The sequence below is a fragment of the Aotus nancymaae genome, unplaced genomic scaffold, assembly GCF_030222135.1.
Source record: "Aotus nancymaae isolate 86718 unplaced genomic scaffold, 86718_ANA_hifiasm-v0.15.2.pri h1tg000018l, whole genome shotgun sequence".
NCBI classification, from domain to species: domain Eukaryota; kingdom Metazoa; phylum Chordata; class Mammalia; order Primates; family Aotidae; genus Aotus; species Aotus nancymaae.
The window spans coordinates 2,543,533-2,570,901 of record NW_026988430.1 but is presented as its reverse complement, the minus strand read 5'-3'; the positions used below and the strand labels follow the sequence as shown (position 1 = coordinate 2,570,901).

The window sequence follows — 27,369 nt, the reverse complement described above, 5'->3', positions numbered from 1 at the left end:
GGGAGGCGGAGGTTGCAGTGAGCCGAGATCGCGCCATGGCACTCCAGCCTGGACGACAGGGTGAAATTCCATCTCAAAAAAATAGAAAGAAAAAGAAAAAGGAAAAAGAAAACAAGGGCGCAGTAGCGACAGCGCTGATTTCAGGCAGGAAGACCTGCCATGATAACAGAAACCGTCTCACCTTCCGTTGTTGTTTTCCGCAGGCCGGGTCTCGGCCGTCGGTCTGGTCCAGGTCTCGCGCCCGCGGTTTTCAGGAGCAGCCCGGGCCGGCCTGGCCTCCGCCACCGCGTTCCCCGGGGGCCGCTCCCCCGTGGCAGTCGCAGTTCCCGCCTCTAGGCTCCGGCGCGGGTTCCAGGACCCGCCCCCCGCGCCAGTTGCCAGGGAGCGGTTGCCATAGCTGAGCAGTTGTCCAGCATGCGCAGGCGGAAGTCCCGGATTGAAGCGCAGCCATTTTTGCTAACCGGTCGCGGAGGTAAAGGCTGAGACAGTCGGAGACACCATCCGCTTTCATCCGTCGCGCAGACCCTGCCGGAGCCGCTGCCGCTATGGATGATCGGGAGAATCTGGTGTACCAGGCGAAGCTGGCGGAGCAGGATGAGCGATACGACGGTGAGTTGCGGGGGCAACGGGGGGCTGGAATTCTCGGACCCTCTGCCGCCGCCCACAGAGGCCGGGAACAGGAGACAAAATGGCGGCATCGTCCGCGAGCCTGGCCCGGGGGCTTGGGTTCGGGGAGCGGGACCTGGCCTGGGAGCTCCCGGAGCGACGAGAGGCCATGTGCCCCGGAATGTGACCCCTTCGCCATCAGCTGCACACACCTCGCGGGCCGGGAGGCCGGGGCGCCGGGGTGGAGGAGTTGGTTGTAAAATGGCGGCCGAGGGGGAGGGGGAGGAGATGGCGGGCGCTGTCTCCGAACCGGCCACCTCAAGGGGAGCTCCCGGGACGGCCTTGGGAGGTGGAGAACGATTGGGTGGGGTGACGGGGGAAGCAGCACCCGCCACACGGGAGAGCGCCAAGACCGGGAGCTGTAGCGCGGGCGCCTTTCAGGGAAATATGGCGGGTGGGGGCGGTGGCTTCTCCCCGGAGGCCCCGTGTGGGGCGGCGGCCGTGGAGTCTCACAAAGGAGATCGTGGAGCGCTATGAGCTTCTTGGGGCCTGGGGCGGGGGGCGGCCCTGGGTGACGGCGGGGAGCGGGGAGCGGGCATCGCTGCACTGGGTCCTGGGCGGTGGCGGGCTGCAGGGCCGCGGTCGGGTTTCTTTCGCGTCCGCCGGCGCCACAGAGTGAGGGGTTTCGGGCTTCTCCCCCTCGCCGCCTTCCGGGGAGGTCCAGAAGATCCGGCCTCCCGCCCCTTTTCCTCGCTCTAAATGGCCGAACTCGAAGTTCCTATAACCTTTCTGGCTCCGTCAGCGGCGGGTTCTGATGGATGGAACCGGGAGACCAGGGGGCTGCGCGACTCTGGGTTCGAGCCTCCGTCCACCCGTTTGGGAAAACGATGACTTTACAGTTTGTGCGCATCCTGACACATGGAAAAAAGACCTGTTGAAATAAAGTCATTTCCAGTAGCGTTTAGTAACTGTATTTTGGTTGACTGCAGGCTCGGAATGCGGGTTTGTACTTCGTGGGTGACCTTAGCCTCTTCCAGGCACTCGGCTGGGCCTGGGGTCTTTAAGTTACGAAGGTTGGAGGTCCTGTTCTTTTCTTTTCTTTTTTTTTTTTTTCCTATTTTAAATAAGTGGGTTTATGCAGGAATTTGAGTAGTTCCTCTTTGTTCATTGTCCCTTTTCAGAACTTGATCGAAATATCCATTGTGTCTGCCAGGAAGTTTCTTCATCCTCCCGCCATCCACCTTTTTTGACCTGTAGACTTGAATTACCCTCCCATTTAGAATTTTGCGATACTGTGGTATTACCGAAACGAGAAGTCCTGTATGCGGGTGCTGTGGTTTTCATGCATTTGCATGGTAGGGTAGGGTGAGACATGGTTGGAATCTAGTGTCCTTGATCTGAGATTTTTCCTGGTTAAGGTACCTATATTTCAAAATGTTTCATAGGGCCCTTGCTTTCCTGGAAATGCCGATTTGGTCATGTGAATAATCTCAGGGCTGGTCCCCGTTATCAGAAATGAGGATTCAGGGATTTGAAAATAAGACAAGGCCTCTAGAGCTCAAATGTAGGAAATACGCTGAACTAAATTTCTTGTAAATTCTTTAATTATTTGTATTGAACAAGGTTGCTGTTGTGGGAAGGAAGGGATAAGATGGGGAAGTATAGCTCAAGGTCAGCTCTGTCTTTATTTCAGTGTTGAAAAATCAGACAGATACAGATGTGCTTGTATTGGAAGACTCCCCTCTGCCCTCATCTCCAGATGTTCCCCTCTTCATCTGTTAGTGTTCTCGGCAGGAAACAAATGATACTTGAATGCTTTCTGTTTTGTGGGGATTGGGGCTTTAAGTAAACTTGCTGTGGTAACTAGAAAGAATGTGAGGTTTTTTGTTTTTTTTAAAAAACTCGTTTTAAAAACCGATTCGAAAGCTTATGATTGTAGTTTTCCAAACAAATTACAGGTTATTGTAGTTATATTTTCGCGTGAGGATTTCTGACCAGAGCCTTTATTGGGTTTTGAACGTAAGGCTACATTATTACGGTTGTTAATGTTAGGTGTCCCCTTCAGCATCTAAAGCGGTAGGAAAATAGATCTCCAAGGTGAGGAGCTATTTCTGTGACTTGGGGCCTAAGGTAAGGACTCAGTGGAAAGGAGGTGGGAGACAGACGCCAGGAATCGGCCTCTACCTTTGTCCATTCCTTTATTTAGGGCAATATTTTTTTGTTTCTGGTGACAAAAAGTTTTTCCCTTAGTTCTAGTCACCAAACAGAATTGATCAAGTGTGTGTGTGTGGGGGGGTGGTGGGGGGTGGAAGAAGCTAAGACAATGTATTGGCAGGATTTCTTTCTGGATGCTCATATGAAAGTGCTGGCTTTCCAGTTGTCCTTCGCTCTTCCCTCCCTGTACTGCAGTAGGCTTATTTTATTTTGCTTGCTGTGTTAAACGAGTGCCTAAACTTCTTTGTAGCCTGATTTAATTCTGTCCTGGGGCACTGGAATCAATTTATATGGATTATTTAATGGTACGGGAGGAAGAGCTAAGCTGTGTTCAGGAAAAGGACAATTTTGGGTCACAGGAAGTAACTGAAGTTTGGGACCAGGAGTTGAAGATTACACCTAGCATCTCATCACTTTAACAAGCCAGTGGTCTAAGGAATAGTTTTTACATCGTTTAAAACCACATTAAGCAAGCCCATGATTTCTTTCTTTCTTTTTTTTTTTTTTTTTGAGACGGAGTTTCGCTCTTGTTACCCAGGCTGGAGTGCAATGGCGCGATCTCGGCTCACCGCAACCTCCACCTCCTGGGTTCAGGCAATTCTCCTGCCTCAGCCTCCTGAGTAGCTGGGATTACAGGCACGTGCCACCATGCCCAGCTAATTTTTTGTATTTTTAGTAGAGACGGGGTTTCACCATGTTGACCAGGATGGTCTCGATCTCTTGACCTCATGATCCACCCGCCTCGGCCTCCCAAAGTGCTGGGATTACAGGCGCGAGCCACCGCGCCCGGCCAAGTCCATCATTTCTTAACATTTCTCAAACAAGTCTTACGGTCCCATATATGAATTAGTACAAAAACGTGGAGAATAGCCTGGGCGTGGTGGCTCAGGCCTGTCATCCCAGCATTTTGGGAGGCCGAGGTGGGTGGATCACCTGAGGTCAGTTCAAGACCAGTCTGGCCAATGTGGTGAAACCCCGTCTCTACAAAAATAAAATTAGCCAGGCAAGCCACTCAGGAGGCTGAGGTAGGAGAATTGCTTCAACCCTGGAGGTGGAGGTTGCAGTGAGCCGAGATTGTGCCATTGCAGTCCGGCCTGGGCGACAGAGCGAGACTCGGGGAAAAAAAAAGGTGGATTGGCCGGGCACGGTGGCTCAAGCCTGTAATCCCAGCACTTTGGGAGGCCGAGGTGGGTAAATCACGAGGTCAAGAGATCGAGACCATCCTGGTCAACAAGGTGAAACCCCGTCTCTACTAAAAAAAAATACAAAAAATTAGCTGGGCATGGTGGCGCGTGCCTGTAATCCCAGCAACTCCGGAGGCTGAGGCAGGAGAATTGTCTGAACTCAGGAGGTGGAGGTTGTGGTGAGCCGAGATCGCGCCATTGCACTCCAGCCTGGGTAACAAGAGCGAACCTCCGTCTCAAAAAAAAAAAAAAAAAAAAAAAAAAGGTGGACAATATAGAGGGGTAAAATGAATAGTTTCCCCAGTTTGGGGAGCAGAGGGGCAACATAAACTGCATTTGGGCTTGTGCGGCGCTGTTGATTTTGTCCTTTCCTAATCTCCCTGTCAAGATTGGCCGCATGGGAGGTAGGATGAAGTTTGACGGTCATTTTTGATTCACTAGGAGTGCATCTGTTGAGTCACTTGAGAGCTGTCCTGTGAAAATACCAGAACCTCACCTCTAGCTAGCTTATTCTGCTAATTAGTGAAGAATGGAGAGGGAGCATGTGTGGAATGAACTTTTTACTGCAGTCTTGTTAGGGAAAAGATAGGTAGTAGTGAATTAACTTTGTTAATAAATTTAGAAGCTTTTAGATTAACTACCAATTCTTTGACTGTAGGCCAGTAATTTTCCATTGCCATTTCAGTTAATGGACTACCTTTTGGAGAAAAGGTTTTCTCGTACTTAGATACATAGACAGAACTGGGCAATGTAGTGTTAAAAATCCCTTCCATGGCTCACGCCTGTAATCCCAATACTTTGGGCGGCTAAGACAGGTGGATCACGAGAGCAGGAGATTGAGACCATCTTGCCTAACACAGTTGAAACCAGGTCTCTACTGAAAATACAAAAATATTACTAGTCCCAGCTACTCGGGAGGCTGAGGCAGTAGAATCCCTTGAACCTGGGAATCAGAGGTTGCAGTGAGCTGAGACTATGCCACTGCACTCCAGCTTAGGTGACAGAATGAGACTCTGTCTCCCCTCAAAAAAAAAAAAAAAAAAATCCCTTCTGCAAGTAGCACTTAGCCTGTATATTTAAAGCAGATGCTCTTTCATGTATTCTTTAGGCTTTTGTATAGTATTGTATATATCTGGCATAGTTCATTCTATTTAGTTGTCTTTCACAAGTTGGGGATATAATGAAATCAAGAATCACTGCAATTTGCAGTGAAGGGTAAATTTTTTTTTTTTTTTTTTTTTTAATTTAAAGACAGGGTTTCACCATGTTGGTCAGGCTGGTCTTGAACTCCCAACCTCAGGTTATCTGCCCGCCTTGGCCTCCAAATTGCTTGGATTACAGGCGTGAGACACCACGCCTGGCTGTGAAGTGTAAATTCTTACCCACTGTGGACCTGCCTGGCACCTTTTTCACCTTTATATGGAAAGGTTTCAGTTTGAACTCTTAAAACAGTGTGGGAAAGAACACTAATGGCAAGTATTAAAAAAGCAAGATTGGCCGGGCGCGGCGGCTCACGCCTGTAATCCCAGCACTTTGGGAGGCTGAGGCGGGCGGATCACCTTAGGTCAGGAGTTCAAGATCAGCCTGACCAACATGGAGAAACCCTGTCTCTACTAAAAATACAGAATTAGCCGGGCATGGTGGTGTATGCTTGTAATCCCAGCTACTTAGGAGGCTGAGGCAGGAGAATCGCTTGAACCCTGGAGGCGGAGGTTGCAGTGAGCTGAGATGGCGCCATTGCACTCCAGCCTGGGCAACAAGAGTGAAACTGTCTCAAAAAGAAAAAAAAAGGAATACAGTATAGAAAAGCCATACAAATAGGCTTTTCGTAATTATTTTATAGCTTAGTCAAAGGAATAGGAAATTTAAAAAAATTTCTTGCCTTTAACCTGGTATACTAAGTGAAATTTCAGCCCCATAGATTAATATATTTCATTTACAAATACGTTTTAAATGCTTCAAGAAGCTGATGTGAAAGCATTGATTTTTTTTTTCTTTTTTTTGGAGGCGGAGTCTCATTCTGTCATCTAGGCTGGAGTGCTGTGGCACAATCTTGGCTCATTGCAGCCTCCGCCTTCTGGTTTGAAACGATTCTCCTACTTCAGCCTCCTGAGTAGTAGCTGGAATTAAAGCGCCCGCCACCACGCCTGGCTAATTGTATTTTTAGTGGGGACAGGGTTTCACTGTATTGTCCGGGCTGGTCTTGAACTTCTGACCTCAGATGATCGCCCACCTCAGCCTCCTGAAGTGCTGGGATTACAGGGGTGAGCCACTGCACCTGACCTAAATGTTTAATTTTTGTGGGTACAAATTAGGTGTTTTTTTTTTTGAGAGATGGGGTCTGGCTGTGTTGCCCAGGCTGCACTGCAGCGGCTATTCACAGGTGCAGTCCCACTGCTGATGAGCACGGGAATTTTGACCTGCTCCATTTCTGACCTGGGCCGGTTCACCTCTCCTTAGGCAACCTGGTGGTTCCCGGCTCCTGGACTGTCACCATACTGATGCCGAACTTAGTGCGGACACCAGATCGGCATAGTGCACTACAGCCCAAAACTCCGGGGCTCAGGCGATCCTCCAGCCTCAGCCTCCCGAGTAGCTGGGACTGCAGGCATGTGCCACCACGCCCAGCCTATTAGGCATCTATATTTATAGGAAGGCTAAATTTTTAAACTTAACTTTTTTTTTTTTTTTTTTTTTTGAGATAGAGTGTCGCTCTGCGCCCAGGCTGGAGTGCAATGTTGAGATCTTGAGTCACTGAAACCTCCGCCTCCCGGGTTCAAGCGATTCTCCTGCCTCAGTCTCCCGAGTAGCTGGGACTACAGGCGCACACCACCACGCCTGGCTAATTATTGTATTTTTAGTAGAGATGGGGTTTCACCGTGTTGGCCAGGCTTGTCTTGAGCTCCTGACTTGGTGATCCACCTGCGTTGGCCTCCCAAAGTGCTGAGATTACAGGAGTGAGCCGTTGTGTCTGTTTTTTTGTTTTGGTTTTTGAGACAGGGTCTTGCTCTCTCATCTAGGCTGAAGTGCATTGTTGCTGTTACAGCTCACTGCAGGCTTGACCTGCTGGGTTCAAGTGATCCTCCTACTTTAGTCTCCCAAGGAGCTGGGACTACTGCGCCTGCCTAATTTTTGTGTTTTTTTTAGAGATGGGGTCTATCTATATTGCCCAGGGTGGTCTTGAACTCCTGGACTTCCACCTTGGCCTCCCAGAGTGCTGGGATTACACGTGTGAGCCACTGCCCATGGCCTGAACTTTATGTTATTACATATATGTACGTAACATTTATGCAGCACCTCACATTTCACAGACCACTTTGACAAAAGTTTTTTTTACTTTATGAAACAAAATCGAAGCAGGCAGAGTGTACTCCCATTTTTTTGTTCAAAAAAGTGAATTTGAGAGAGTGAGTGACTTTTCTATAATCATATGGCTAATCAGTTATTAAATGGTCAAGCCAGAACTTATGTGTCTGCTGACCTTTAGACTGGTACACTTTTTCTCCTTAACCATTCACAAGAGACCTATGTTGAAGTAAGATGTTGCCTTTTAGGGGAGCAGGGGGTGAGTAGGGTATGCTTGTTCTTTAACAATTCAAATAATAATTCACATTTTGGTGTTTATGATGACTAATATCCATGGTGAATTGTAGTCAAAATAATCTTTTCATTTTTTAAGGAAACCTGATGGCTTTCTTTCAGAGACAAAATCCCATCTCAAGGCACAGTGAAATTAAAATGAAGGGAATTTTAGATGCTCTCAGAATGTGTATTAACATAGTTTCTTAAAAACTATGATTTTTTTGTAGACTTCACCTCTTTTAGAAAAACAACAGCAACAACAAAAAAGTACTGGTCTGACGCAGTGACTCACACCTGTAATCTCTGCACTTTGGAAGACCAAGGCAGGCAGATCACCTGAGGTTGGGAGTTCAAGACCAGCCTGGCCGACATTGATGAAAGCCCATCTCTACTACAAAAGACAAAAATTAGGCTGGGCGCGCGCCTGTAATCCCAGCTACTCAGGAGGCTGAGGCAGGAGAATTGCCTGAACCCAGGAGGCGGAGGTTGCGGTGAGCTGAGATCGCGCCATTGCACTCCAGCCTGGGTAACAAGAGCGAAACTCCGTCTCAAAAAAAATAAATATATAAAAATACAAAATTAGTCGGGCATGGTGGCGCATGCCTGTGATCCCAGCTACTTGGGAAGCTAAGACAGAACTGCTTGAACCCAGGAAGTAGAGGTGGTGATGAGCTGAGATTGTACCACCACACTCCAGCCTGGGCAACAAGAGTAAAAAAACTAGCTTGGCATGGTGGCATGTGCCTGTAGTCTCAGCTACTTGGGAGGCTGAGGTGGTAAGATTGCTTGAGCCCGGGAGGTTGATGCTGCAGTGAGCCATGATGAAACCACTGCACTCCTACCTGGGTGATTTAGTGAGAACCTGTCTCAAGGAAAAAAAAAAAAGATTTCGTGGGATTAATGAGTTGTATTTGATTATAATAGGTCTAATTAATAATTATTAAATATTTATGATAGGATTACCATGAAATTTTCAAAAACATTCTTTGACCAGAAAACATTGTCACTGTTGTATGACGGTTACGACAATTTTGTAGATTTTTAGAAACACATTCATGAGTATGAAATACTTCATGCAGAGTATAATACTTAAACATTTAAATGTGTTATTAAAGTGTTGATATTTTGATGAGGGTTTCTTAGCTCATCAAAGACTTTACATGTCTGTAATCTCAGTGCTTTTGGAGGCCAAGGTGGGAGGATCATTTGAGGCTAGGAGTTTGAGACCAACTTGGGTAACATTGCAATTCCCGATTCTATTTAACAAAAGAGAGGCCAGGTGCAGTGGTGGCTTGTGCCTGTAATCCCAGCACTTTTGGAGGCCGAGTCAGGCAGTTCACCTGAGGTCAGGAATTCAAGACCAGGCAGGTCAGCATGGTGAGACACCCCCCCCCCCCCCGCCCCCGTCTCTACTAAAAATACAAAAAATTAGCTGGGTGGGTTGGTGCGCGCCTGTAATCCCAGCTACTCGGGAGGTTGAGGCAGGAGAATTACTTGAACACAGGATGCAGATGCCAAAGTGAGCAGAGACTGTGCCACTGCATTCCAGCCTGGGCAAGAGTGAGACTCTGTCTCCCCCTGCGCCCCCCACCACTAAAAAAAAACCCCTTAACTCTCTCAACGACTTGAGAAAACAAGTCAAACTTCTATAAAATCTGAATGTATAGCTATTTATGGTCATTTTCTTCCTGAGTATTCCAAAATAGAGTTTTAAAGTATTTTTTGTTTCAGTGTCTTTTCTAATTCCATAAAAATTGTAAAAAGATTGAGGCTTGGCTGGGTGTGGTGGCTCACGCCTGTAATCCTAGCACTTTGGGAGGCCGAGGTGGGTGGATTACCTGAGGTCAGGAGTTCAAGACCAGACCAGCCTGGCCATCATGGTGAAACCCCATCTTATATATTTAAAAAAAAAGGTTGATGCTTTGATCCACCTCTTCTTCCTGTCCTTAGTGTTTTAGGTCATCCATTTCTGCAGCCTCTCTGTTTTCCACCTCTGCTTTCACTGGGTCTTCACCTTTTTCGCACTGTTCCACCCAAATGTGTTTACAAGGGAGTGTCCTCATAAATTGAAAGGAGATGTCCCATTCTGATAGAGTAAGGGATTACTCCCCTACCCCCAATATTTTTATTTTTGTATTTTAATCTATCATTCCAATGTTAGTATATGCGCTGATTTTTTTGTTTTTTTAAATCTTTTTGTCATTCCAATTTTAGCATATTTGCTGCCAAAGTGAGCACAGCCTTACCCCAAATACTGAGACAGAAGGGAAAATTTACCATGCAGAGGAATGCCAACTATGTATCAGGCACTGTTCTAGACACTTGGGATTCATCAGTGAACAAAACAGACAAAAGATCTCTTCAAGGGCTTTATGTTCTAGTGAATGCATAATTGCTCTCAGAGTTATTCTGTTAAACTGTGTGTAATGATGAGTTAATTTGGATTAGTTGATAAAGAGTGGTGTTCACTAGATGCAGGGTACTGTATCAGGTGCTGGTTGTTGTCCCATATTAAAGACTGTAGAAAGCTCAGTGTTTTCTTCACTCACTACTGGTGTAAAATGGTAGTAACAAATTGAAGAACCTCTTTAAAGTGTTTTCATTGACTGATGATCAAACCCTGTAACAGTACCATCTACTGTTAGTTGGCGATTTCTCTCACTTGTCATCCAAACTATATACCATGCAAAGTGTACTACCCATTTTACAGATAAGGATTAAGTACTTGAGGAAAAGTGACAACAAATGTGAAACGACACTGATATTCTGCCAAGTCGGTTGCTCTGCAAAGCTGGTACTCCTTCCAGTTCAGTATTTCTTGTGTGTAAACATCAGTCCAAACTGCTTGAGGCTTTAATTTCTTTCGCTGCTCCCCCCGCCTTTTTTGTGGAGACTGGGTTTCACTATGTTGCCCAGGCTGGTCTCCCGACTGGACTCAGGCAGTCCTCCTGCCTTGGCCTCCTAAAGTGCTGGAATTATAGCAATCTTTGGCTTAGCTTCACATATGACGAACACAGAACGGAATATAGGTTGAGTGTATTTTCCAGGTAACAGATAATAGAACTAGCAGTGGAATAGGAGTCATTAAATTTAGGAGTGGGCCATCTCCATCCTCCCTCCTCCTTTCCTCCCTCTTTCCCCTCACTCTCTGAAAAATTTACATTGTTTTTAACTCTTTGATATATGGCAGGGGTCGCCAGTGCCCGGGCCATGCACCTGTACTAGTCCGTGGAAAAATTGTCTGCCATGAAGCTGCTCCCTGGTGCCAGAAAGGTTGGGGACCACTGATGGATCGGACTAAAGCTTTATAGATGGCTGGATAAGAAGCCCTAGGAACTCAGTAAATGACGGGGTTGTTCTGCCTTTTCTTTGTGTAGCTTTTCAGTAGATGACTTTTTAGGCATGTATTTGGGAGGCCTGGGGGAATGACCACGGGGGACCTTGATGTTTTCCTCTAGAGCAGTTGCTGGCAAATTTTCATCTTCTTGGCAAATACTAAATGGACATCATTAATATGGTCTCTATCTCTTTATCGTATTGCTGTAGATTTCTTTACCTTTTCTCATTTCAGAATGCTGCCAACATTTGTTCATTCGTTTTATCTTTACATTTTTTCGTTGTCTGTTATACTACACGAGTATTGTTTTCCAATTTTGTCCATTTTAAAAGCTAAAAGAATATTGAGACTTCAGTAGGATTCTGTTTGGCAGTCTACTTCATTATGACTTTGACGATAGGTAAGGGGAACATTTAGTTTGAAACTATTTTAGAGATCTCAGGTCAAGTCTGGATAGATTGGCAAGTAGATTTGTCTCACTAATCACAAGAAGATGTGATTTTTCTTTTCTTTTTCTTCTTTTTTTGAGACAGTCTCGTTCTGTTGCCCAGACTGGAGTGCGGTGGACGTGATCTCAGCTCACTGCAACTTTCATCTCCTGAGTTCAAGTGATTCTTCTGCCTTAGCCTCCCTAGTAGCTGGGACTACAGGCATGCACCACCACACCCAACTAGTTTTTGTACTTTGAGTAGAGATGGGGTTTACCCATGTTGGCCAGACTGGTCTTGAATTCCTGACCTCATGAGGTCCACCTCAGCTTCCCAAAGTGCTGGGATTACAGGCATGAGCCCTCATGCCCTGCCGAGAAAATATGATTTAAAGTATTAAAATATTAAAATACACTCTTTTCCCTCATATATACATTTTGTTTTTAGATAGAGTTTTGTTCTTGTTGCCCAGGCTGGAGTGCAATGGCAAGATCTCTGCTCACCGCAGTCTCTGTCTCCTGAGTTCAAACGATTGCCCTGCCTTAGCCTCGCGAGTAGCTGGGATGACAGGCATGCGCCACCATTCTCAGTTAATTTTGTATTTTTAGTAGAGACGTGGTTTCTCCATGTTGGTCAGGCTGGTCTCTTGTTCAAATCTCAGGCGATCTGCCCAATTCAGCCTCCTGAAAGTGCTGGGATTACAGGTGTGAGCCACCACGCCTGGCCTGTTTTACATTTCTTACTGCAAAAGATGAATTTAAGTGTAAAGTCAGCAGTACAAAGCATATCAAGTAATGAAAACTACTACTTCATGGTAGAAGTAACTTGTCTTCTTTGAGAACTTCTTTGCTCCAGTGCCTATCTATAAATGTGTGTGTGTTTTTCCTTTTTTTTTTTTTTTTTTTTGATACAGAGTATCATTCTCTTGCCCAGGCTGGAGTGCAGTGGCGCAATCTTGGCTTACTGCATCCTTGACCTCGGGCTTAAGTGATGCTCCCACCTCAGTCCCATGCCTGGGACTACAGGTGTGCACCGCCAGTCCTGGCCAAGTTTTTTTTTTTTTTTTTTTTTGGAGACTTGCTTTGTTGCCCAGGCTGTAGTGCAGTGGTGCCATCTCGGCTCACTGCAACATCCGCCTCCCAGGTTCAAGCAGTTCTCCTGCCTCAGCCTCCCAAGTAGGTATGATTACAGGCATGTGCCATGTGGGAACTAGAAAAGTTTCTTTTTAAAGTTTCCTTTCTTGCTAAAGAGTAAGTGATAATAACTTTGTGAAGCCCTATCCTATGTAGCTGTTAGACATGCCATGCTTACAGGCATGTAGTACCTTCTATGTCCTTGTACTTTAACCAAGATATTTGTGCTGGATGTGCTCACAGGCATGTCCCAGCTCTCCATTGGTTTACCTGTTCATAAAAGTTTTCAGTTATTAACCAATCAGGCGTAAGTTTAGACTGTGAGGTCTCGCTCCAACCAGCGGATATCAGACATAGCAGTAAGGACAACCCCAAATGCGTAAGGGATAAATTAGCCTGTTTTCCTTTGTTCGTTTTACTCTCGTGGCATGATGGCTAGCAAGGGTACCCCTCCTGCAGTCTAGAAGTAAAAATTACGTTTCTGAAAGATCCTTTGTCTCAGTGCTAATTTTTCTTTGCAGCACCGAGCATCTGTTTCCAACATGCCACCTTGCCCAGCTAATTTTTTGATGTTTTTCGTAGAGATGGGGTTTCACCATATTGGCCACTCTGGCCTCGAATTTCTGACCTTTTGATCTGCCTGTCTCTGCCTCCCAAAGTGTTGGGATTATAGGTGTGTTGTAGTTTTTTTTTTTTTTTTTTTTTAATAGGTTCTCATATTGCCCAGATTGGCCTTGAACACATAGCCTTGCCTCCTCAAGCACCAGGACAACTGGCCCGAGCCACCACGGCTCCCGGGTGTAGTTTTTTTTTCAGGAGGCAGGGTTTCGCCGTTTCTCCCCGACTGGTCTTGAACTCAGTTCAAGCAGTCTGCCCACCTTGGCCTTACAAAGTGCTGGGATTACAGGGCTGAGCTATTGTGCTCGGCCTTCCTCAGTGTTTTTCTGTTACGTTCGATTAGTTGATAGTTTGGAATTTCCCTCCCCTCTTCAAATGCATTCTTGGACCTTTTGTTTTTATTTTTATTTACTTATTTTTTGAGTTAGTTTATTTAGAGACTGAGTTTTGCCCTGTTGCTCAGGCAGGAGTTCAGTGGCACAATCTCAGCCTACTGCAGCCTCCACCTCCTAGGTTCAAGGAATTCTCGTGCTTCAGCCTCCCAAGTAGCTGGGATTACAAGCATGTGCCACCACACCCAAAGTAATTCTTGGGTTTTTAGTAGAGATGGGGCTTTGCCATATTGGCCGGACCAATCTGGAACTCTGACCTCAAGTGATCCTAGGCTTCCCAAAATGCTGGGATTACAGGTATGATCCACAGCGCCCGGCCTCTTAGGCCTTTTAATCAGTATGTATTTATTTAGCATGTCTTGGGAACAACTTTCCCCTTTCGAGTAATGAAATGATTACTTACAGTTCTTACTGTTGAAGAGTTACAGTCTAATCAGGGAAACTGTGTCTAGAAACAAGAATGTTGATTGCCAAGTTGTATAATACAGGAATTGTGGAGAACGGGATTGTGTGCTGTAGTCGTTAGGGAAAACTTGAGTGATAATAGATGAGACATGACTTGGGGGGTAAGATTTGGATGGTGGGAGAGTGAGGTTCTTTGGATATGTTACCAGATACGGGATTAAACATAGACATAAGAATGGAAATCTGGGTTAGAAAAAATGGAGCTATATCATACAAAAGGCTTTATTAGACTTAGAGTCTAAGCTGTGTTTTCTTTATTTAGCTCTTTACTGCATCAGGCACATTAACACTCCCACCCCGTTGGATTCTTGTTTTGTTTTTTTGTTATTTAATCTTGGAAGTGAGGCAAAGAGAAGGAAGTAAACGTATAATTGGATTCACATTATATGCCAGACAATTTTCTACACAGTCTCATTTTAAACTCTCATAACTCAGTGAGGGCTGGATATCCTCCATGTTATAGTTGAGGAACAAGCTCCTAGAGGTTAAGTGACATGCTTCAGGTTAAATAGCATGTAAATAAGCAGGAATGAAAACCTAGTCTGGGCCAGGCGCAGTGGCTCACACCTGTAATCCCAGCCCTTTGGGAGGCTGAGGTGGGAGGACCACCTGAGGTCAGGAGTTTGAGACCAGCCTGGCCAACATGGTGAAACCCTGTCTCTACTAAAAATACAAAAATTAGCTGGGTGTGGTGGCAGGTGCCTGTAATCCCAGCTGCTTGGGAGGCTGAGGCAGGAGAATTTCTTGGACCCGGGAGGCAGAGGTTGCAGTCAGCCAAGATCGTAGCACTGCGCTCTAGCCTGGGCAACAGAGCGAGACTCTGTCTCCAAAAAAAAAAAAAAAAAAAAGGTAGTTTTTTACTCTGAATCTTTTTTCTCTAACTGTGGTTTCTGTGCTGTGCTGTGGTGGTACCTTCCTTGCTGTTTCTCAAAGTGTGTGTCATTTTTGTCTAATAAAAGCGCAAAGTCGTATGTGCGCACTGCAAGATTAGTCAAAGTTACTGGATTAGAATATGACCTCTTCAGGGAAGCTTCTTCGTACTTCCATTATTTTCTGTTTATGGCATTCTTTATTTCACAGTACTGAACACAAAGTATAATTTACATGTCAACTAACTAATCCTGTTCATTTTACACAATTTTAAATCTTTGCTTAAAACAAGTCCCAGGTGTGTTTCCTAAATCTTGTCCAACTATTTACCCAAGTTATTCCTTCCTTCATAACTCTTTGTAACACACTCTAGGATACATCCCATAGTACTGTTGCTCACTTTAATTGAAGAGAACTAGTGATTACTATTTCTGTTTTTAAGATGGAGTCTAGCTCTGTCGCCAGGCTGGAGTGCAGTGATGCGATCTCTGCTCACTTAACCTCCACCTCCTGGGTTCAAGCGATTCTCCTGCCTTAGCCTCCTGAGTAGCTGGGACTCCAAGGTGCATGCCATCACTCCAGCTAAGTTTTGTACTCTTTTTTTTTTTTTTTTTTTTTTTTTTTTTTAAGACGGAGTCTTGCTCTGTTGCCCAGGCTGGAGTGCAGTGGCATGCTCTCGGCTCACCGCAGCCTTCACCTCCCGGGTTCAAGCAGTTCTCCTGCCTCAGTCTCGAAGTAGCTGGGATTACAGGTTTGCTCCTCCATGCCTGGCTAATTTTTATATTTTTAAGTAGAGACGGGGTTTCACCATGTTAGTCAGGCTGGTCTCGAACCCTTGAACTTGTGATCTGCCTGCATTAGCCTCCCAAAGTGCTGGGATTACAGGTGTCAGGCACTGCGCCCAGCCATCGTGATGACTCTTCCTAAGAAAATATGAATTAAAGACTCCTCAAGCTACAGATTTGACATTTTTATTCCATTCTTAGATTCTTTCCATGTTATTTACTATTAGAATTAAAGTACTTGATAATTTTTTTCATCATGTGAGTTACAAGTTTTGCATATATGAAATCTTTTTTTGAAGCAGAGTCTTGCTCTCTTTGCCCAGGCTGGAGTGCAGTGGTGTTTTCACAGCTCATTGCAGCCTTGACTTCCTGGGCTTAGGTGATCCACCCACCTCAGCCTCCAGAGTAGCTGGGACTACACTTATGTGCCACTGTGCCCGGCTAGTTTTTTCTTTTTTTTTGAGAAGGAGTCTCACTCTGTCACCCAGGCTGGAGTGCAGTGGCGCGATCTCGTCTCACAGCAACCTCTGTCTCCTGAGTTCAAGTGATTGTCCTGCCTCAGCCTCTCAGGTGGCTGGGATTACATGCAAGCACCGCTATGCCTGGCTAGTTTTTATATTTTTTTGTAGAGATATGGTTTCACCATGTTGGCCAGGCTGGTCTCAAATTTCTGACCTCAAATGATCTGCTCACCTCGGCCTCCCAAAGTGTTGGGATTACAGGCGTGAGGCCATGTAAAATCTTAAGCATATCATAGAGCTCTTAAATGATTTGGAAGCACACCCGACATGAGTGTAAATAATCAACCTTACAGTGATGACATCACAAACTTTGTACAGTCTTCAAGCAGCTGAATTAATTATAAAATTAAAATTGCCAAATTTGGGGAGAGATTTAATGTTTAAAAACCAATGTAAGTCAGGTTAGCCATCTGAGAATGTAATTTGATCGGCTCTATCAACCAACTACCAAATGTTTTGGGGATCATACTGAATTGTTTTCTTTTCTTTTTGTTTTTTGTTTTTTTGAGACAAGGAGTTTTGTTCTTGTCATCCAGGCTCTAGTACAATGGCAAGATCTCAGCTCATTGCAACTTCCTCCACCTTCCGGGTTCAAACGATTCTCCTGCCTCAGCCTCCTGAGTAGCTGGATCACAGGTGCACTCCACCATGTCCGGCTAATTTTTGTTAGTTTTAGTAGAGATGGGGTTTTACCATGTTGACCAGGCTGGTCTTGAACTCCTGACCTCAGGTGATTCCCCTGCCTCATCCTCCCAAAGTTTTGGGATTACAGACACAACTCTCACCGTGCCTGACCCATACTGAATTCATTTTATGGTAAACTAGTAGTATTGCTCCTAAAATCATCTGAATCAGGTTTTCTTGACATGCTTTATGGTACAGAACTGATGCCTCCTAGATTATTTGTCAGTGTGATAGAGAATGTGCATGATAATTGTTTTAGAAAAAAATGTTTTGCTCCATCTTTATGTTTCTGAATAGTAACGGGAGTACTCATGTCACTAGCAAGGTATTTGGACCTTTTAGAAATTAATAAAGGAGAATGTTCATTGTCATTGAAATATCTGTGAATTGACTATGCATAGTGATCATCAAGCTTTTTTTTTTCCTTTTTTTAATTCAGTCCCCATAGAGACTGCCATTGTGAAGCTTGCCTGATTTTATTCATTGCTTGGAGGTTGTCCAAGCTTAATCAGATGATTTTAAAGCAGCACAATTCCTGAAGATTCTCATATGTCAGCCTTCTACAGAAATGTCCTCAGTGGTTTCATGAGGTCAGAAGTATCCAACTGAAGAGTGCTTCACATGTGTAAATCTAGTGAAACATTTTCTGTGATGATTCCTTTTTAAGTGAATGTCCACCTGGTAAATTCCTTAGAAAGTATTATCTTGTAAGTTTTTCCCCAGCAAACTTCCATACTACACCCCCCACAACACACACACACACACACACACACACACACACACACACACACCCATAAAAACAATTTAATTTGGCTGGACCTGGTGGCTCACACCTGTAATCCCAGCACTTTGGGAGGCCAAGGCAGGTGGATCAATTAAGAGCAGGAGTTTGAGACCAGCCTAGCCAACATTGTGAAACCCTGTCTCTACTAAAAATACAAAAATTTGCCAGGTGTTGTGGCGGGTGCTTGTAATCCCAGCTACTCGGGAGGCTGTGGGAGGAGAATTGCTTGAACCTGGAAGGCAGAGATTGCAGTGAGCCGAGGTCACCATTGCACTCCAACCTGGTGGACAAGAGTAAGACTGAGTTTTAAAAACAAACAAAAAAGGCCTGGGCATGATGGCTCACGCCTGTAATCCCGGCACTTTGGGAGGCTGAGGTGGGTGGATCACGAGGTCAGGAGATCGAGACCATCCTAGCCAACATGGTGAAACCCCGTCTCTATAAAACATAAATAAAAAGCAAACAAAAAACATGAGATTTTTAAAATTTGATACGGATTCTGGCTCTGTTGCCCAGACTGGAGTGTAGTGGCAGGATCTCATCTCACCGCAATCTCCACCTCCCAGGTTCAAGCAAGTCTTGTGCCTCAGCCTCCCGAGTTGGTGGGATTACAGGTGTGCACCACCACACCCGGCTAATGTTTTTAGTAGAGACGGGGTTTCGCCATGTTGCCCAGGCTGTGCTTGAACTTCTGACCTCAAGTGATCCCGGAGCGGGAGGTTGCAGTGAGCTTAGACTGTTCCACTGCACATCAGCCTTGGGGACATAGTGAGACCCTGTCTCAAAAATAAAAAGTACAGTTTAATTGGCTTTTTGAGGGGCCATATTGAGACATACTGCTTTCCCTCTTCCCCAGCCTTTTGTTGGGAAATGTGACAAGGCCAGGTGAGCTGTTTCGGCCAATAAAATATAAGGAGAAATTGTATGCATAAGTATACTGAGGTAGCGAAAAGTGATTTCCTGGTTCTTCACTTGCTTTTTTGACCAGGAAAGCCTCTAGTACTGGATAGCGCAGCTACAGAATGGTGGACTCAGTTAAAAATGTGAGGGAGAAATAATAGAGGTTTGTGATTAGCCACCCAGATTCTTGGAGGTAATTTTTTTTTTTTTTTTAACAACGGAGTTTGTCTCTTGTTGCCCAGGCTGGAGTGCAGTGGCGTGCGATCTCGGCTCACTGCAACCTCCCCTCAAGGGTTGAGGGGTTTTCCTGCCTCAGACTCCTGAGTAGCTGGGATTACAGGCATCCACCACTGTACCCAGATAATTTAAAAGTTTTTTTTAGTAGAGATGGAGTTTCACCATTTTGGCCAGGCTGGTCTTGAACTGCTGAGGGAGTAGTCCTAGTGTTTGGTGACCCTGTGCAGGCTTCCCAGATTTCTTCTTCTTCAGCGTTGATGCCTGCATTACTTACCACATTTCATTGTTTTCTCTCCAAAGACCTGCTCGAAGTGTGATAATTTACTTGATATTCCTGGCTGCATGTGGTAACCATCTTGTCTCCCCCTGAAAACATCAGAAATTGGCATTTAATAGAGTTTGCATTGAATCTGTAGACCGCTTTCAGTAATAAGGCCATTTAACCAATATTCTTCCAGTCCATGGGCGTGCAGTATCTTTCCATGTGTGCATCCGCTGCAACTTCTTTCATCGGTGTTTTATAGTTTTTTTGGTAGAGGTCTTTCATCTCTTTGGTTAACTTTATTCCGAGATACTTTATTATTTTGTAGCTTGCGTAATTGGACTGCCTTCTTGATGTCTTTTTAGACTGGTTGATTATTCGTGTATAGAAAGGTTACACGTGCTATTGGCATTATTTTTTGTATGCTGATTTTGTGGCCTGCACCTTTGCTGAATTCTTTTATGTGCACAGAGACAGTTTGACTTTCTGTTTTCCAATTTGGATCCCCTTTATTTCTTTGACAATTTTTGTGTCTGTGTCCTTCAGGAATATTGACGTGTAGTTTTCTTTTGTTGTGTGTGTCCTTGTCTGGGTTTGGCCTTAGAGTAATGGTGATCTTTAGAATAAACTAGGAAGATTTTGGAATAATTTGCAAAACATTGGTGTTAAGTTTTTCCTTAAAAGTTTAATAGAATTCATCAGTAAAGTTAAAATGCAGTTTTATACTTTTCTTTGTTGGGAAACTTTCCTTCTGATTCAATTGCATAACCTTTTATTGGTCTGTTCAGGTTTCCATTTCTTCTTGGTTCATTCTTGCTGGTTATGCATTTCCAGGAATGTATCCATTTTCTCTAGGTTTTTCAGTTTGTTGGCATATAGTTGTGCACAATAGTCTCTCGTGACCCCGTGTATTTCTTTGGTATCAGTTTTAATATCTCCTTCTCTGTTTCTCTTTTTTCTTGTTTCATACAGTTAGCAGTTTATCAGTTGTGTTTATCTTTTCCCAAAACCGTCTTCTAGTTTGAAGGATGTTTTGTTTGTTTTGTTTTTTTACTCTACCTCATTCAGTTCTGCCCTGCCTTTATCATTTCTTTCCTTCTACTACATTTGAGTTTCGGGTCCGTTCTTGCTTTTTTAGTTTCTTGAGGTGCATTGTTAGGTTGCTTGTTTGAAGTCTTTCTCTTTTTTAGATGTAGCTGTTAATTGCTATAAACTGCCCTCTTAGTGCTTCTTTTGTCACTTTCTAAGGGGTTGATTTTTTTCCCATTTTCATTTGTATCAAGATATTAAAAATTTTTTTTCTTAGTTTATTGATTGGCCCAGCTGTTCATTCAGGAGCATGCTGTTTAATTTCCATTTGTTTGTACAGTTTCCAAAATTTTTGCCACTGTTACTGATTTGTATTTTTATTCCATTGTGGTTTGAGAAGATACTTGATTCCTAGGAGTTTTTAAACTCAGTAAATGGTCTATTCTGGAGAATTTTCTATGTGCTAATGAGAAGAATCTGTATTCTGCAGCTTTTTAATGAAATGTTCTGTAATTGTCTGCTAGGTCCTTATGGTCTGCAGTGCAGGTTAATTTCGATGTTTCTTTGTCAATTTTCTGTTTAGATGATCTTCACAATGCTGAAAGTCAGGTGATGGAGTCCTTATCTATTATTGTACTGGGGACTATCTGTCTCTTTAAAGTTTCAGTGATGTTTGCCTTATATATCTGTGGCTCAGGTGTTAAGTGCAGATACCTTTATGACTGTTGTATACTCTTGCTGAATTGATCCTGTTATTATTATATAGTGGCCTCCTCTTTCTCTTTTTTTGACTTAAGATCTATTTTGTCTGATATAAATATAGCTACTCCTGCATGCTTTTGGTTTCCATTTGTGTGGAATATCCTTCCACCCTTTCCCTTGCAGTCTGTGGTCTTTACAGGTGAAATGAGTTTCTTGTAGGCAATGTGTCGTTTAGTCTTTTTTGTAATCCATTCAGTCAATCTATATCTTCAGTTGGATGAATTTAAACCATGTATATTCAAGGTTTTTATTGATAGGTGAAGACTTACTCCTTTCATTTTATTAATTGTTTAGTGATTGTTGTATCTATCCTTGGTTCCTTTCTTCTTCTTTTACTGTTTACCTCTATAATTTGGTGGTTTTCTGTAGTGATGTTTGATTCCTTTCTCTTTTGCTTTTCTGTACCTGCTCTACCAGTGAGTCTTAGAGTTTTTTTTATTTTCATGGTGGTAGACACTGTCTTTTTGCTTCCAGATTGAGGACTCCTATGAGCATTTCTTGTAGGACTAGTCTAGTGGTGATGCATTCCTTCAACTTTTGCTTGCATGAGATGTTATTTCTTTTTCAGTTTTATTTATTATTTGTTGGAGAGACAGTCTCACTCTGTTGGCCTGGCTGTGGAGAGACAGTCTCACTCTGTTGGCCTGGCTGGAGTTCAGTGACATGGTCTCAGCTCACTACAACCTCCGCCTGCCTGCCAGTTTCAAGCAATTCTCATGCCTCTGCCTCCTGAGTAGCTGGGACTACAGGCATGAGCCACCATGCCTGGCTAAATTTTTTGTATTTTTAGTAGAGACGGGGTTTTGCCTTATTGCCCAGGCTGGTCTTGAACTCCTGCACTCAGGCAGTCCACCCACCTTGGCCTCCCCAAGTGCTAGGATTACACCATGAGCCACTGCACCTGACCCCTCTTTTTCAGTTTTAAAGGATAGCTTCACTAGATATAGTATTCTTGACTGGCCATCTTTTTCTTCCCACATATTAAATATATCATCTGATTGTGTCCTTTCCGCTAAGGTTTCTGCTGACAAACATGCTGTTTGTCTGATACGAGTTCCCTTTTATGTGACTTGGTGTTTTTCTCTTGTTATTTGTCTTTGACTTTTGACATTTGACTCTGAAGTGCCTCAGAGAAGACTTTTAAAATTGTATTTCTTTGGGGATCTTTGAGATGTCTGTATCTAGATGTTTACATCTCTCAGAAGACTTGGGAGTTTTTCAGCTCTTATTTCATTATATAGGTTTTATGTGCCTTTTCTCATCTCTTCTATTTCTGCAACTCCCAATATTCGAAAAATTTTTGGCTCATCATGGCCCATATATCACACACACTGTCTTCACTCTTTTTTTTCCTTTATATATATATATATATATATTTTTTTTTTTTCCCCCCAAAGATGGGGTTTCACCATATTGGTGAGGCTGGTCTTGAACTCCTGACCTCAGGTGATCTGCCCGCCTCAGCCTCCCAAGGAGCTGGGATTACAGGCGTGAGCCACCATGCCTGGCTTGTCTTCATTCTTTTTACTTTTTTTTTGCTTTTTATTTGTCTGGCCTCATATAAAAACCTCTCTTCAAGTTCAGAAATTCATTCTTCTGCTTAATCTAGTCTATTGCCAACGTTCTCAGTTGTTTTTATTTTATGTATTGAATTCTCAGTTCCAGGATTTCTGTTTGGTTCCTTTTAATGCTATCTTTTTCATTGGTGAATTTCTTATGTAGATCATAAATTGTTTTTCTGATTCCTTTGTATTTTCTATCTTTCCCATCAAGAATCTTTCCTGATTCCTTTATATTATTCTGTATCTCACTATGTTTCCTTAAGCTCATTGTTTTGATTTTATAGGCTTCCTTTTCTTTGGGATCTGTTACTGGAGAATTACTGTGTTCCTTTGGAGGTATGTTGTTTCTTTGATTTTTCATGCTTCTTGTGTCCTCAAATGTTGATAACTGTGCAGCTGGTGTAACAGTCACTTAATCTAGTTTTAGGAGTTGACTTTTTTCTGCAGATGTATCTATGTTGTTGGTTAAGTATGGTGCTCTGGCATTGATGATGGGTGGGTGCATTGGTGTAGTCTCCATATACTTATGCTTTCTTCTGCTGTAATCAGCATCAGTATCTGTAAGTTCCTCGGTGGCTTATGGTGTGGTTGTTAGTCATGGGGGATGCTGCGGTGAGGCCTTGATGGTGATGGGGAGGATAGCAGACCAGCCCTCGGGCACATTGGTGGCACACACAAAGTACTAGTACTGGCAGCACTAGGCCAGGCTTGCCAGTTTTTGGTGGCAGTGGAGTGCCTGAGTGGGCTGGCCCTTGGGCCTCCAGGTGGTGTGTGCTGGGATCAGAGTGGCAGTAATGGGCCAGCCCAAAGGACCTTGGTGACATGGGCACTGGAGATGACAGTAGCAGCTGGGGCCCGACCTTGGATTCTTTGGTCGCATGCATGGGCACTAGTAGTGATGAAAGCAGGCTGTGTGGGCGTTTCTCTCTGGTCCTCTATGAGGAAAGTTTGGGGGGGTTCCTATGGCAGTGTGTGGAGCAGGCTTGTCCACAGGCTTACTGAAGGCACGTGCAAGAGCCTTTGTCAGTGGCTGTTGAGGCAGCCCTGTCTTCATGCTCCTGGCCGGCATGTGCAGGTACCGGTGGGGCGGTGGGACTGTCCTTGGTGGTAGTGGTAGACGGGGCCTGGGTAAATGCACGGAGGCCTGGGTGGGGTGGGCTGCTTCTCAGGGCCCTGGACAGTGTATGTGAGCACTGGCAGCAACAACAGCAGCAGCAAGCAAAGTGACCTTGTCTTCAGGCTTTCATATGGCTCACATGGGCACCAGCCCTGGTGGGTTTGGCAGGCTTGTTCTCAGGCTCCGGCATGGTACACTTAAGTGGGTCAGTCCTCGGGGCTCCTAAAGGTATACCCAGGTATGCACAGCACTGCCACTGAAGAGGACAGGCTTGCTGTTGGTGGCAGTGGTGGCAGTCAGGTGGCTCCCAGGCTCTGGAGAGCACCCACTTAGGATCCCTTTGACCTAGAGTAGTTTTGCTGGTGGACTATTAGGTGACCACCTATTTCCACAAGTATAGGGTGCTGTGAGGCAAGGGATTTGGGGGAATCTGTCCTGGCTTTGAGATAACCCTGGCTGGGCTGGCTACCTCAGTTCTCTTTCCTCCTGTCTTCAGAGGATCCCCATCAATTTCCTGCTGAATTCCAGTGTGTTCTCTTTGATGTTTTCCTCAAGTTATGTTTACCTACTTGCTGTTTTGGTTTTTCTTTTTGACGAAGGTGAGTGCTGGCTGTTCCCAGTCAGCCTTCTCGATGATGTCTCTGTCTGTGCTATGCATATTAAGGAAGGTATAGCCATGTTTTAAAACATGCGCAATTGACCCTGTAATTTTAAAATTTTCTACCACTTGAAAAACACACTCATTTCTAATTTATCACCTCCCACCCCGCACACACATCGCAGTTAATATGGCAGCAGGTTCAGGCTTGAAGCGCAAGATCCTGTCTTTACCACATCTGGTAGGGATTCACCCTGGGGTTGTGGTTTCTATGGTATAACCCCTTGAGTGCATTTCTTGTCAACACGAAGACTTAAGAACTAAAGAGGCAAGTTATCTACCACTCACCCACCCAGCATTCTCCTAAACTGCCATGGACCCTCCTATTGAACAGAAAGAAAATGGGAGTCACAAAGGAAATACTAGACCACAGCAATTCTGAAATACAGACTGTTGTGTACTGCTACTTCTTTGATTTGGACTTCATGGGAGCCATCCTCTGTGGCTCTTTACGGTACCTTCTTGGCTCTTTGTTATATCCTTTCTTAAGCAATGACCTGGGTTTTCAGCTAAGTAGTTTTCTCAGCCAGCTTCCTCCCCATAGAACTTCTTAGGTTCTAAGGCCTCTTTTCATTCTTACTGTCTTGATGTCTTTTAATCCACGCTAGCAAGCAGTGCTATTGTTACTACAGTTCTCTTAAATATTTAAGAGTGCTGTGAATTTTACTTGGGTTCTTGTCATTGGAAAAACCACATGTCCAGATCTCTTTGAGATAAGCACTTCACCTTGCACTTCCTGTGAGGCTAACATAGTGCCTTCAGATGTTTACACCCTTAAGATCTTTAAGGGAATTTGAGGAACCTTCCAAAGAAAGGGTCTTACAGTCACAGTCTTGGCTTCACCTTCAGATGGTGTTCTCTGGCAGCACCCTGGATTTGATTTTATCCCAGAGACCGTTTATCTCAGCAATACAGGTGCTCCTCAAGTTAGGATGAGGTTATGTCTGGATACCATTTGCATTTGTTATGTAGGATATTTGCAATTCGTGGACCATTATAAATTGCAAATATCAGAATTTGTGGGTAGGTTTTCTGTTTACAGTAAATTCCATTTACAGTGACTTTATTCTTATGCAGCCACTCCCTTAAGCTAAGTGGTATACTCAACCCATATCATTTTCACACTATTATAAAATGTCAGAAAATGTTGAATTGAACCATGCTAAGTCAAGGACTGTCTGTATTTGGGACTCTGATATGTGGAAAGGTATAAAAAGGAAACATACTTAAACCCAGAACGTCCTGGTTCCTTTATACGGAGTAGTCTTTCTTTAGCTTATCTCTCGCATTGGTTTTACTTTCAGCAGCTGTGTAGTAACAGTGTCCTTTCCTTCGGGTTCCAGTATCATTTTCTTCACTATCCTTAAAACCCTTCCTACCAGCCTCTTCGAGGACCATCAGGCTTCCACTCACAGTCGCTTTAAAACTCTTTGTTTTCATGCTTATTCTTCTGTAGGTCCTTTTATCTTCTGCTTAGCTCCTGGTCCAGTGGTAATCCTACATGTTTTAGTAGTTTTTGTTGTTATGCAATCTATATGTAGTGTCCGTATCTGTATCAGTTATTTCTTGGTATGTAACAAAATGTCATGTCTCAAAACAACATCTACTTTGTTCATAAGCTGCAGTTATAAGCAAGGCTCAGTGGGGCCAGCTCACTTTTTCTTTACTTGGCATCGGCTGAGGTGACTTAAAGCTGGGGACTAGAATCATCTAAAGGCTTGTTCATTCACCTTTGTGGCATTGGAAGCTGCTTTTGGCGGGACATTAGGTAGGGAAGACAACTAAAACACCTACCTACATGAGGATTCGCCATATAGTTTGGGCTTTCTAACAGCATGGTGGCTACATTTTAAGGACTAGAGTCCCTAGAGAAAGAGAGTCAGGTGGAAGCTGCATGACATTTTGTAACCCAACCTTAGAAGTCACACAGCAGTTCTGCCACATTATGTTCACGACAAACCAGTTATTAATGCCAGCTTGTATTCAGGAGAGGGAATGTCATGGGAGAAGTGGCAAGCAATTTGCAGAAGTTTCGAAACCACCACTTCACTCACCTTTTTAAAATAAAAAAGTCATAGTCATTTCCCCTAAAGGAAAGCCATTCTTTCCAACTCAGCACCATTGAAATTTCACTGAGATTTTTTGTTGTCATCGTTTAATGTGCTCTCTTATTTCGTGTAAAGCAGCAATGAATTACAAGATTGTGCTACTAAATTAAGGCATTTTTTATTGAGACAAGTGGTATGAATCATGCCATTCAAATTTTATACTGGGAGATATGATTGCTTCTTAATTCCAAGTATCATTACTCCTTGAAGTGGAATTCAAATTAACTTAAGACACTTGCAGTTCAGCAAGAGGCTTGTGGTGCTGGAATCCACTTTTTTTCACTATTTATTAGTGTCTTATTTTCAGAGTCTTATTATGGGAGCCATTTCTTGACTGAGGCCCAAATAATTTAATATGATGCCCCGAAAACGTCCATGCAAATTACGGAGAATGACGGTGGGTTAAAAGAATAAGAGATTTGTGCTAAGGGGGTAACTTAGAGCCATTTTAAGGAGGAAAGGCATGAAATGATCATAGAGAAACAGAAGTCTAAGATCAAATCCAGATGTTATGTGGAAAAAATGATGAAAGTAAAGAATATATTTTTGTGAATTCTGGTGGTTTTAACTTTGTTTTTAATTTTCGGAGTAATCCAAGGGTCTGTTTTTTATGAATCTACAACAGTATAGATAATAGTTTATTGCAACTTAATTCATTTCAAAAGTGCATTAGTTTTGTGTTAGACCATTCTCAGTCTACTTTATCCGTTTTTTTTTTCTGCCCATGCTAGAGTATAGTGGCACTCTCTCTGGTCACTGCAACCTCCACCTCCCCGATTCAAACCATTCTCCTGCCTCAGCCTTCTGAGTAGCTGGGATTACAGGTACCCACCGCCACACCCAGCTAATTTTTGTGCTTTTAGTAGAGATAGGGTTTTGCCATGTTGGCCAGGCTTATCTCAAACTCCTGACCTCAGGTGATCCATCCGCCTCGTCCTCCCAAAGTGCTGGGATTACAGGTGTGAGCCACCACACCCGGCCTCTGTCTACCTCCTTCATTACCAAACTATATTGTTTTTTGACTCATGCAGGATGACCTTACTTCTAGAAGCCCAGGAAACTGCACCTTCACAATGTCTACAACTGGACGCAGAGAATGAAGTTCTTCAGCAGACATTATTCTCTATCAAA

General features: G+C 44.0%; 1 long non-coding RNA gene across 1 annotated transcript; it reads left to right on the top strand.

Annotated features, from left to right (window-relative positions):
- The first annotated feature begins 432 nt into the window (after window positions 1-432).
- LOC135275711 (uncharacterized) lies at window positions 433-27,369 on the top strand. The gene is made up of 2 exons (XR_010343280.1): window positions 433-609; window positions 27,270-27,369. It is a non-coding gene; the product is annotated as an uncharacterized LOC135275711 (long non-coding RNA).